Source organism: Somniosus microcephalus, chromosome 1 (genome assembly GCF_052327205.1).
Source record: "Somniosus microcephalus isolate GS21.2 chromosome 1, FLI_Smic_1.0, whole genome shotgun sequence".
Lineage (NCBI taxonomy): Eukaryota > Metazoa > Chordata > Chondrichthyes > Squaliformes > Somniosidae > Somniosus > Somniosus microcephalus.
Genome location: NC_140987.1, coordinates 315863213 through 315876840, shown reverse-complemented (window position 1 = coordinate 315876840; position 13628 = coordinate 315863213).

Sequence of the window (13628 nt, the reverse complement as noted above, 5' to 3'; positions counted from 1 at the left end):
GACTCTCACTGGGTACAGTTCCACAGAAACTTACTCTCAATGGGGTACTGTTCCACACACACTGACTCTCACTGGGGTACAGTTCCACAGACACTGACTCTCACTGGAGTAAAGTTCCACAGACACTGACACTCACTGAGGTACAGTTCTACACGCACAGACTCATACATCTCCACAGACACTGGCTCTCACTGTGGTAAAGTTCCACCCGCACTGACTCAAAGTTCCACACACACTGAATCTCACTGGGGTACAGTTCCACAGATACTGACTCTAAATGGGGTAAATTTCCACAGATACTGACTCTCACTGGGGTACAGTTCCACAGAAACTGACTCTCAATATGGTACAGTTCCACAGACACTGACTCACACTGGGGTAAGGTTCCACAGACACTGATACTCAATGTGGTACAGTTGCACAGAAACAGACTCTCACTGGGGTACAGTTCCACAGACACTCTCATTGGGGTACAGTTCAATACTCATTGACACTCACCGGGGTAGAGTTCCACAGACAGTGTCTCTCACTGTGGTACAGTTCCACAGATACTGACACTCTACTGCGATACAGTTCCTCAGAAACTGACTCTCAATGCGGTACTGTTCCAGACACACTGACACTCACTGGGGTACAGTTCCACAGACACACCCACACTGGGGTACACTTCCACAGAAATTGAATCTCAATGGGGTACTGTTCCACAAACACTGACTCTCACTGGGGTACAGTTCCACAGACACTGACTCTCACTGGGTACAGTTCCACAGAAACTTACTCTCAATGGGGTACTGTTCCACACACACTGACTCTCACTGGGGTACAGTTCCACAGACACTGACACTCACTGGGGTACAGCGCCACAGACACTGACTCTCACTGTGGTACAGTTGCACAGACATGACTCTCACTCGTGTAAATTTCCACAGACACTGGCTCTCACTGGGTACAGTTCCACAGACACTGACACTCACTGAGGTACAGTTCTACACACACAGACTCATACATCTCCACAGACACTGACTCTCACTGTGGTAAAGTTCCACCCGCACTGACTCAAAGTTCCACACACACTGAATCTCACTGGGGTACAGTTCCACAGATACTGACTCTAAATGGGGTAAATTTCCACAGACACTGACTCTCACTGGGGTACAGTTCCACAGAAACTGACTCTCAATATGGTACAGTTCCACAGACACTGACTCACACTGGGGTAAGATTCCACAGACACTGTCACTCAATGTGGTACAGTTGCACAGAAACAGACTCTCACTGGGGTACAGTTCCACAGACACTTACTCTCAATCTGGTACAGTTCCACAGACACGGAATCTCACTGGGGTACATTTCCACAGACATTGACTCTCACTGGGGTACAGTTCCACAGACACTGACTCTCACTGGGGCACAGTTCCACAGACACTGACTCTCACTGTGGTAAAGTTCCACAGACACTGACTCTCACTGGGGTACAGTTCCAGAGACACTGACTCTCATTGGGTACAGGTCCACAGACGCTGACACTCACTGGGGTACAGTTCAACACACACTGACTCTCACTGGGGTACAGATCCACAGACACTGACTCTCAATGGGGTACATTTCCACAGATACTGACACTCACTGGGGTACAGTTCCACAGACACTGATTCATACAGTTCCACGGACACTGACTCTCACTGTGGTACAGTTTCACAGACATTGACAATCACTGGGGTACAGTTCCACACACACTGACTCTCAATGGGGTACAGTTCCACAGACTCTGACTCTCACTGGGGTACTGTTCCACAGACACTCTCATTGGGGTACAGTTCAATACTCATTGCCACTCACTGGGGTAGAGTTCCACAGACAGTGTCTCTCACTGTGGTACAGTTCCACAGACACTGACTCTCACTGGGCTACAGTTCCACAGAAACTGACTCTCAATGCGTTACTGTTCCACACACACTGACACTCACTGGGGTACAGTTCCACAGACACACCCACACTGGGGTACACTTCCACAGAAATTGAATCTCAATGGGGCACTGTTCCACAAACACTGACTCTCACTGGGGTACAGTTCCACAGACACTGACTCTCACTAGGGTACAGTTCCACAGACACTGACTCTCACTGGGTACAGTTCCACAGAAACTTACTCTCAATGGGGTACTGTTTCACACACACTGACTCTCACTGGGGTACAGTTCCACAGACACTGACACTCACTGGGGCACAGCACCACAGACACTGACACTCAATGTGGTACAGTTGCACAGAAACAGACTCTCACTGGGGTACAGTTCCACAGACACTTACTCTCAATGCGGTACAGTTCCACAGACACGGAATCTCACTGGGGTACATTTCCACAGACATTGACTCTCACTGGGGTACAGTTCCACAGACACTCACTGTCACTGGGGTACAGTTCCACAGACACTGACTCTCACTGGGGTAAATTTCCACAGACACTGACTCTCACTGGGATACAGTTCCAGAGACACTGACTCTCATTGGGTACAGGTCCACAGACGCTGACACTCACTGGGGTACAGTTCAACACTCACTGACACTCAATGTGGTACAGTTGCACAGAAACAGACACTCAATGTGGTACAGTTCCATAGAAACTGACACTCACCGGTTTACTGTTTTACAGACACAGACTCTCACTAGGATACAGTTCCACACACACTGACTCTCACTGGGGTACAGTTCCACAGACACAGGCTCTCACTGGGATACAGTTCAACCCACATTGACTGTCACTGGGTTACATTTCCACAGACACTGACTCTCACTGGGTTACATTTCCACAGACACTGACTCTCACTGGGGTACATTTCCACAGACAGTGACTCTCACTGGGGCACAGTTCCACAGACACTGACTCTCACTGGGGCACAGTTCCACAGAAATTGACTCTCAATGCGGTACTGTTCCACAGACACTGTTTCTCACTGGGGTACAGTTCCATTAACACTGACTCTCACTGTGTTACAGTCCCACAGACACTGACTCTTACTGGGGTACAGTTCCACAAACATTGACTCACACAGGGGTACAGTTCCACAAACACTGACACTCACTGGGGTACAGTTACACAGACACTGACTCTCACTGGGGTACAGTTCCACAGACATTGATTCTCACTGGGATACAGTACCACAAACACTGACTCTCATTGGGGTACAGATCCACAGACACTCAGTCTCATTGGGGTACAGTTCCACAGACACTGACTCTCACTGGGGTACAGTTCCACAGACACTAACTCATACAGTTCCACAGAAACTGACTCTCACTAGGGAACAGTTCTACAGACACTGATTCTCACAGGGATACCGTTCCACAGATACTGATTCTCACTGGGGTACAGTTCCACAGACACTGACTCTCACTGGGGTACAGTTCTACAGACACTGATTCTCACTGGTGTACAGTTCCACAGACACTGTCTCTCACTGCTGTGCAGTTCCACAGACACTGACTCTCACTGTGGTACCATTCCTCAGACACTGACGCTCACTGGGGTACAGTTCCACAGAAGCTGACTCTCAATATGGTACAGTTCCACAGACACTGACTCACACTGGGGTAAGGTTCCACAGCCATTGACACTCAATGTGGTACAGTTGCACAGAAACAGACTCTCACTGGGGTACAGGTCCACAGACACTGACACTCACTGGTTTACAATTTTACAGACACTGACTCTCGCTGGCGTACAGTTCCACAGACACTGACAAACACTGGGGTACAGTTCCACAGACACTGACTCTCAGTGGGGTACAGTTCCACAGACACAGACTCTCACTGGGATACAGTTCAACCCACATTGACTGTCACTGGGTTACATTTCCACAGACACTGACTCTCACTGGGGTACAGTTCCACAGACACTGACTCTCACTGTGGTACAGTTCCACAGAAACTGACTCTCAATGCGGTACTGTTCCACACAAACTGACACACACTGGGGTACAGTTCCACAGACACTGACTCTCACTGGGGTACAGTTCCACAGACACTGACTCTCAATGGGGTACAGTTCCACAGACACTGACTCTCACTGGGGTACAGTTCCACAGACACTGACTCTCACTGGGGTACAGTTCCACAGACACTGACTCTCACTGGGGTACACTTCCACAGACACTGACTCATATAGTTCCACAGACACTGAGGCCTAGAAATTCACTTGGGCGCGGGCAGCTCGCTCGCTCCCAAAAGTTAGCGCTGGGCGGGGAGGCATTAGCGCACGCCGTATATTCGTCTTCTGCGCCCCAATTCGGAAGCGGGCGCTATACCAGGGTGTGCCCGCCTCCGTTTGGGGCACTGCAACTGAATATCGGCGCGCTAGTTGCCGCAGCGCCACCCGATGCGGTGCGGCAGGCTGCGGTACTGCAGGCCTCCTCCTTCTCTTAAGGAGGAGGTGCCTGCAACGGCCGGGGCCCCGATCGCGAGTGCCGGCAAAAGAGCCCGGCACAACGGAGAAGTGCCGGGCTCCACGGAAACCAGCCGGCAATGCCGCGGGGGGGGTGGAGGAGGCCGGGGAAGGAGGTTCGGGCAGGCGGCCGCCGAAAAAGCGGCCGGCCGCACCTTCAGCTTTAAAGCGCCCCACTATGGCAGCAGGACGGCCCCGTTTTCTGTTCGCTGTTTGCGCCCGCTTCGGAGGAGGCGGGCGCAAATAAATATGGGGATCGGCGCGGTTTCGGGGCGTTACGGGCCACCGCGCACACCGATGACGTCATCGGTCCCGGCGCAGCGCTAACGTCTACCGCTGCCAATACAGCTGCACTCAATTTCCGCGCTGCCAGCCCGCCGGCGCAAAAGACCTCTTTAGGCACTAAGTGGGCGCAAGGCCCACTGAATTTCTAGGCCTGAATCTCACTGGGGTACAGTTCCACAGAAACTGACTCTCAATGGGGTACAGTGCCACACACACTGACACTCACTGGGGTACACTTCCACAGAAATTGACTCTCAATGGGGTACTGTTCCACAAACACTGACTCTCACTGGGGTACAGTTCAGCAGACACTGACTCTCACTGGGGTACAGTTCCACAGACACTGACTATCACTGGGTACAGTGCCACAGACACTGACTCTCACTGTGGTACAGTTGCACAGACACTGACTCTCACTGGGGTACAGTTCCACAGACACTGGCTCTCACTGGGTACAGTTCCACAGACACTGACTCTCACTGGGGTACTGTTCCACAGACACTGACAATCACTGGGGTACTGTTCCACAGACACTGACAATCACTGGGGTACAGTTCTACACACACTGACTCATACATTTCCACAGACACTGACTCTCACTGTGGTAAAGTTCCAACCACACTGACTCAAAGTTCCACACACACTGACTCTCATTGGGGTACAGTTCCACAGATGCTGACTCACACTGGGGTACAGTTCCACAGACACTGACTCTCACTGGGGTACACTTCCACAGACACTGACAATCACTGGGGTACAATTCAACACACACTGACTCACACTGGGGTACAGTTCCACAGACACTGACTCTCATTAGGTACAGATCCACAGATGCTGACACTCACTGGGGTACAGTTCAACACACAGACTCTCACTGGGGTACAGATCCACAGACACTGACTCTCACTGCGGTACAGTTTCACAGACACTGAAACTCACTGATGTACAGTTCCAAACACACTGACTCTCACTGGGGTACAGATCGAGAGAAACTGACTCTCAATAGGGTACAGTCCAACAGAAACTGACTCTCACTGGGGTAAGGTTCCACAGACACTGACACTCAATGTGGTACAGTTGCAGAGAAACAGACTCTCACTGGGGTACTGTTCCACAGGCACATACTCTCACTGGTTTACAGTTCCACAGACACTGACACTCACTTGGGTACAGTTCCACAGACACTGACTCTCAATGCGGTACAGTTCCACAGGCACGGTATCTCACTGGGGTACATTTCCACAGACACTGACGCTCACTGGGGTACAGTTCCACAGAAAGTGACTCTCAATGGGGTACTTTTCCACAGACACTGACTCTCACTGGGGTACAGTTCCACAGACACTGACTCTCACTGGTGTACAGTTCCACAGACACTGACTCTCACTGGGGTACAGTTCCACAGACACTGACTCTCACTGGGGTACAGTTCCAGAGATACTGACTTTCATTGGGTACAGGTCCACAGACGCTGACACTCACTGGGGTACAGTTCAACACACACTGACTCTCACTGGGGTACAGATCCACAGACACTGACTCTCACTGCGGTACAATTTCACAGACACTGAAACTCACTGAGGTACAGTTCCACAGGCACTGACTCTCAATGGGGTACATTTCTGTGATGAAATATGTCATTCATCCGACTCTGTAGTTAACTGTATATACTGTATTGCCTGCTCCGTTGTTTGTACCTTGTATTGTGTATAGGGCACCGCCCCCTTTGTGTGTCGGCTCCGCCCATACCTGGCCCTACTTATGACAAGTCCAGGCTTGTCCTGCAGTAGAACAGCAGCACGCCAGGTGAAGCTAGGTGCAGCCACCGGCATCTTTTCTTTGCTAATAAAAGCCTTGTTTTATTCTGCTAACTTCGAGTCTTGTAGTTATTGAGGCACGTCAATTTTATTAGCAAACTTTTAACGATGGATCAACTTTTGAAACCGGAACGCTTGGATTTGGACCCGCATGCTTCGGATGCATCGGCACGGTTTGGACACTGGTTCCAGTGCTTGGAATTTTTTATGGCCAACTCCGAAGCCGTCACAGCCTCTACAGCCACCGGAGATGTGAAACTCGGGATCCTACAGAATCGGGTAAGCCACCGGGTTTTTCCACTCATACAAGACGCCGCCAGCTACCTGGATGCCTGCAACATCCTAAAGGCCCACTATCAGCGGCCTACCAACGAAGTGTACGCCAGGCACCTGCTTGCTGCCTGCACACAGCGACCCGGAGAGTCGCTAGAGGACTTTCTAGTCACCCTAAAAGTGCTTGGCAAAGACTGTAAATGCAAAGACGTGAAAGCCACGGTGTACACAAACGAGCTGATTCGGGATGCCTTTATCGCAGGCCTTAGCTCTAATTATATCCGGCAGAGACTGCTAGAGAAAACGGGCCTAGATCTGACACAGGCTGTGGACACAGCGCGATCGTTGGATGTGGCTCAGAAGAACTCTGACTCCTACTCGTCAGGCCGCGCGGCCCACGCCGCCTCTGTTTCCCAGCCCGGTAGCCCAACACCGTCGGGGCCTTGCTCTCCCCCCAGAAGCCCTACGACCGCCGCAACGCACCGGGGCCCCAAATGCTACTTCTGCGGGCAGCCGAAGCACACCAGGAACCTGTGCCCGGCGAAAGGCACCACCTGCTTTAAGTGCGGTAAGAAGGGGCACTTTGGGAAGGTGTGCAGAGGGCACCCCGCAGGCAAAACCGCCACCGCCGCGTGCGCGCCGTGGGAGCGGCCATCTTGGATGCCATCTTGTCCGACCTCGTGGGGTCCGCCATCTCGCGAGCAGACAGCGTGGACGCCATCTTACCCGGCCTCGTGTGGCCCACCATCTTGTCCCGATCAGGGCCCTACAGTGGCGTCGATCACAGTGGACCAGTCCAGACTGCACCCACTATCCAAATCGATGGTGGACATTGAGGTAAACGGGTGCAAGTTTAAATGTTTAATTGACAGCGGGAGCACAGAGAGCTTCATTCACCCTGATCTGGTACAACGACTCTCTCTAACTATAGTCCCTACTCAGGGCAGGATCTCTATGGCCGACAAAACCCAGAAGTCGACTATTGCGGGTTACTGCGCGGTACGATTGTCCATTAAAGACACTGTATATAATAATTTTAAACTGTTAATTATGAAAGATTTATGTGTGAGCGTGATCTTGGGCCTGGATTTTCAGTGCCACCACCAAAGCATCACGCTCAATTTCGGTGGGACACAGCCGCCCCTCACAGTGTGCGGTCTGGCTACCCTGAAGGTAAAGCCGCCTTCGCTATTCGCGAACATTACCCCTAACTGCCGGCCAATAGCAACCAAAAGCAGGAGGTACAGCTGGGAGGACAGGCGGTTTATCGCGACCGAGGTAGACAGGCTCCTGAAGGAGCGCATTATTGAACGCAGCAACAGCCCGTGGCGCGCCCAAGTGGTGGTGGTGAGGGGTAGCGAGAAGAAGCAGATGGTGATTGACTATAGTCAAACAGTCAACATCTATACCCAACTAGACGCCTACCCACTACCCCGCATATCCGAGATGGTGAACCAAATCGCCCAATATCGGGTGTTCTCCACCATCGACCTCATGTCAGCGTACCACCAGCTCCCTATCAGACCAGAGGACCGTTCGTACACCGCCTTCGAGGCAAACGGACGCCTCTACCAGTTCCTCAGAGTCCCCTTTGGGGTGACGAATGGGGTCTCGGTCTTTCAGAGGGAGATGGACCACATGGTCGATGACCACCACTTGCAGGCAACCTTCCCCTATTTCAACAACGTCACCATCTGCGGCCACAACCAACAGGACCACGACTCAAACCTCGCGAGGTTTCTGAAAACCGCACAAAAACTCAACCTCACCTACAACGAGGACAAGTGCGTTTTCAACACCACGCGCCTTTGCATACTAGGCAGCGTGGTGGAGAATGGGGAAATCGGACCAGACCCCGACCGATTGCGCCCCCTACGGGAGCTGCCCCTGCCCAACACTCCCAAAGCCCTAAAAAGGTGCCTGGGGTTATTCTCGTATTATGCCCAATGGGTCCCTAACTACTCCGATAAAGCCCGTCCCCTCTTGAAAGCATCCTCTTTCCCGCTCTCTGCTGAGGCCCATGCTGCCTTCAAAAGCATTAAGCAGGATATTGAGCGGGCCATGCTACAGGCAGTGGACGAGAACACTCCCTTTCAAGTGGAAAGTGATGCGTCTGACTTTGCCTTGGCGGCCACCCTCAACCAGGCAGGGCGGCCCATAGCTTTCTTCTCGAGGACCCTCCAGGGGCCCGAGATCAGACACTCCTCCGTGGAAAAGGAGGCCCAAGCCATCGTGGAGGCAGTGTGCCACTGGCGGCACTACCTAGCCGGCAAACGCTTCACCCTACTTACCGACCAGCGGTCGGTAGCGTTTATGTTCAATAATAAACAGAGGGGGAAGATTAAAAATGATAAGATTCTTAGGTGGCGGATCGAGCTCTCCACCTTCGAGTACGACATCATATACCGGCTGGGGGCCCTTAACGAATCCCCCGACGCCCTCTCACGAGGGATGTGTGCCAACGCCACCGGGGATCGGCTACAGACCCTCCACAACGACCTCTGCCACCCAGGGGTCACACGGCTGTTCCACTTCATAAAGTCCCGCAACTTACCCTACTCAATTGAGGAAGTTCGGTCCCTGACCAGGAACTGTCGCACTTGCGCTGAGTGCAAGCCTCGGTTCTACTGCCCTGATAGAGCCCACCTAATCAAAGCTACACGGCCCTTTGAGCGGCTTAGCTTAGATTTCAAGGGCCCCCTCCCGTCCGTCGACCGCAATGTTTACTTCCTGAACATTGTGGACGAATACTCCCGTTTCCCATTCGCCTTCCCCTGCACAGACATGACCAGTGCCACGGTCATTAAATGCCTCAACAGCCTGTTCTGCCTGTTCGGGATGCCAAGCTATATCCACACGGATAGGGGGGCGGCCTTCATGAGTGAAGAGCTACGCCAGTACATGCTGTCCAAGGGGATTGCCACGAGCCATACCACCAGCTACAACCCCCGGGGTAACGGTCAGGTGGAGCGAGAGAACGGGACAGTATGGAGGGCAGTCACCCTAACTCTAAGGACCAAGGGCCTCCCTATCTCCCGCTGGCAGGAAGTCCTCCCAGATGTGCTCCACTCAATACGGTCACTATTGTGTACCGCCACTAATGCCACGCCTCATGAGCTAATGTTTGTGTTTCCCCGGAAATCCACCTCAGGCGTATCCATACCGTCATGGCTCTACACCCCAGGTCCGGTACTTCTGCGGAAGCATGTGAGGGGCCACAAGACGGACCCCCTCGTGGAGCCAGTGCACCTGCTCCACGCCAACCCACAATATGCATATGTCTGGCACGCCGACGGACGGGAGGACACTGTGTCCATAAAAGACCTCGCCCCAGCCGGTAACAACAGCAACAACGACAATGACTACAACAACAACAACAACAACCACAACAACTATTACCCACCCACTCCACCCACTAATTTTTCTTCACCCCCGGAAGAACACCAACCAACAGTACACCCACCACCTACTCCCCCACCACCTACTCCGTCAACAACCCAGGCGGTGCCCCCAGCAGAGACCCAGGAGACCACCCGGGACACCCAGCCGGCACCCGCGGCACCGCAACCGTTACGTCGGTCACAGAGGACTATCACACCCCCGGAGAGACTAAATCTGTAGAAGGGGTGAATGTGATGAAATATGTCATTCATCAGACTCTGTAGTTAAATGTATATATTGTATTGCCTGCTCCGGTGTTTGTACCTTGTATTGTGTATAGGGCACCGCCCCCTTTGTGTGTCGGCTCCGCCCATACCTGGCCCTACTTAAGACAAGTCCAGGCTTGCCCTGCGGTAGAACAGCAGCACGCCAGGTGAAGCTAGGTGCAGCCACCGGCATCTTTTCTTTGCTAATAAAAGCCTTGTTTTATTCTGCTAACTTCAAGTCTTGAAGTTATTGAGGCACGTCAATTTCCACAGATACTGACACTCACTGGGGAACAGTTCCACAGACACTGATTCATACAGTTCCACGGACACTGACTGTCACTGTGGTACAGTATCACAGACTTTGACAATCACTGGGGTACAGTTCCACACACACTGACTCTCAATGGGGTACAGTTCCACAGACACTGATTCTCACTGGGGTACAGTTCCACAGACACTCTCATTGGGGTACAGTTCAATACTCATTGACAGTCACTGGGGTACAGTTCCACAGAGAGTGACTCTCACTGTGGTACAGTTCCACAGATACTGACTCTCTACTTAGGGACAGTTCCACAGAAACTGACTCTCAATGCGATACTGATCCACACAAACTGACACACACTGGGGTACAGTTCCACAGACACTGACGCTCACTGGGGTACAGTTCCACAGACACTGACTCTCAATGGGGTACAGTTCCACAGACACTGACTCTCACTGGGGTACACTTCCACAGACACTGACTCATATAGTTCCACAGACACTGAATCTCACTGGGGTACAGTTCCACAGAAACTGACTCTCAATGGGGTACAGTGCCACACACACTGACACTCACTGGGGTACAGTTCCACAGACACACCCACACTGGGGTACAGTTCCACAGAAATGGACTCTCAATGGGGTACTGCTCCACAAACACTGACTCTCAGTGAGGTACAGTTCCACAGACACTGACTCTCACTGGGTACAGTTCCACAGACACTGACTCTCACTGGGTACAGTTACACAGACACTGACTCTCACTGGGTACAGTTCCACAGAAATTTACTCTGAATGGGGTACTGTTCCACAGACACTGACTCTCACTGTGGTACAGTTGCACAGACACTGACTCTCACTGGGGTACAGTTCCACAGACACTGGCTCTCACTGGGTAGAGTTCCACAGATACTGACACTCTCTGAGGTACAGTTCTACACACACTGACTCATACATTTCCACAGACATTGACTCTCACTGTGGTAAAGTTCCCTTCACACTGACTCAATGTTCCACACACACTGAATCTCACTGGGGTAAAGTTCCACAGATACTGACTCTCAATGGGGTAAATTTCCACAGACACTGACTCTCACTGGGGTACAGTTCCACAGAAACTGACACTCAATGTGGTACAGTTGCACAGAATCAGACCCTCACTGGGGTACAGTTCCACAGACACTTACTCTCACTGGGGTACAGTTCCACAGACACTGACACTCACTGGGGTAGAGTTCCATAGAAACTGACACTCACTGGTTTACAGTTTTACAGACACTGACTCTCGCTGGCATACAGTTCCACAGACACTGACAAACACTGGGGTACAGTTCCACAGACACTGACTCTCAGTGGGGTACAGTTCAACAGACACTGACTCATACAGTTCCAATGACACTGACTCTCACTGCAGTATAATTCCACAGACACTGACACTCACTGGGGTACAGTTAGACACACACAGACTCTCAATGTGATACTGTTCCACACACACTGACTCTCACTGGGGTACAGTTCCACAGACACAGACTCTAACTGGGATACAGTTCAACCCACATTGACTGTGACTGGGTTACATTTCCACAGACACTGATTCTCACTGGGGTACAGTTCCACAGACACTGACACTCACTGGGGTACAGTTCCACACACACTGACACTTACTGGGGTACAGTTCCACAGACAGTGACTCTCACTGTGGTACAGTTCCACAGACACTGACTCTCACTGGGGTACAGTTCCACAGAAACTGACTCTCAATGCGGTACTGTTCCACACAAACTGACACACACTGGGGTACACTTCCACAGACACTGACAATCACTGGGGTACACTTCCACAGACACTGACTCATATAGTTCCACAGACACTGAATCTCTCCGGGGTACAGTTCCACAGAAACTGACTCTCAATGTGGTACAGTGCCACACACACTGACACTCACTGGGGTACAGTTCCAGAGACACTGACTCTCACTAGGGTACAGTTCCACAGACACTGACTCTCACTGGGTGCAGTTCCACAGAAACTTACTCTCAATGGGGTACTGTTCCACACACACTGACACTCACTGGGGTACAGTTCCACAGACACTGACACTCACTGGGGTACAGTGCCACAGACACTGACTCTCGCTGTGGCATAGTTGCACAGACACTGACTCTCACTGGGGTACAGTTCCACAGACAGTGGCTCTCACTGGGTACAGTTCCACAGACACTGACACTCACTGAGGTTCAGATCTGCACACACTGACTCATACATTTCCACAGACACTGACTCTCACTGTGGTAAAGTTCCACCCAAACTGACTCAAAGTTCCACACACACTGAATCTCACTGGGGTACAGTTCCACAGATACTGACTCTCACTGGGGTACAGTTCCACAGACACTGACTCTCACTGGGGTACAGTTCCACAGACACTGACTCTCACTGGGGTACACTTCCACAGACACTGACAATCACTGGGGTACAGTTCAACACACACTGACTCACACTGGGGTACAGATCCACAGAAACTGACTCTCACTGTGGTACATTTCCACAAACACTGAAATTCACTGGGTTACAGTTCCACAGACACTGACTCTCAATGGGGTACAGTTCCACAGCCACTGGCAATCACTGGGGTACAGTTTCACAGACATTGGCATTCACTGGGGTACAGTTCCACAGACACTGACACTCACTGGGGTACATTTCTACAGACACTGATTCTCACTGGGGTACCGTTCCACAGACACTGATTTGCACTGGGGTACAGTTCCACAGACACTGACACTCACTGGGGCACCGTTCTACAGACACTTATTCTCACTGGGGTACAGTTCCACAGATACTGACTCTCACTGGTGTACATTTCCACAGACACTGATTCTCACCGGGGAAGCGTTC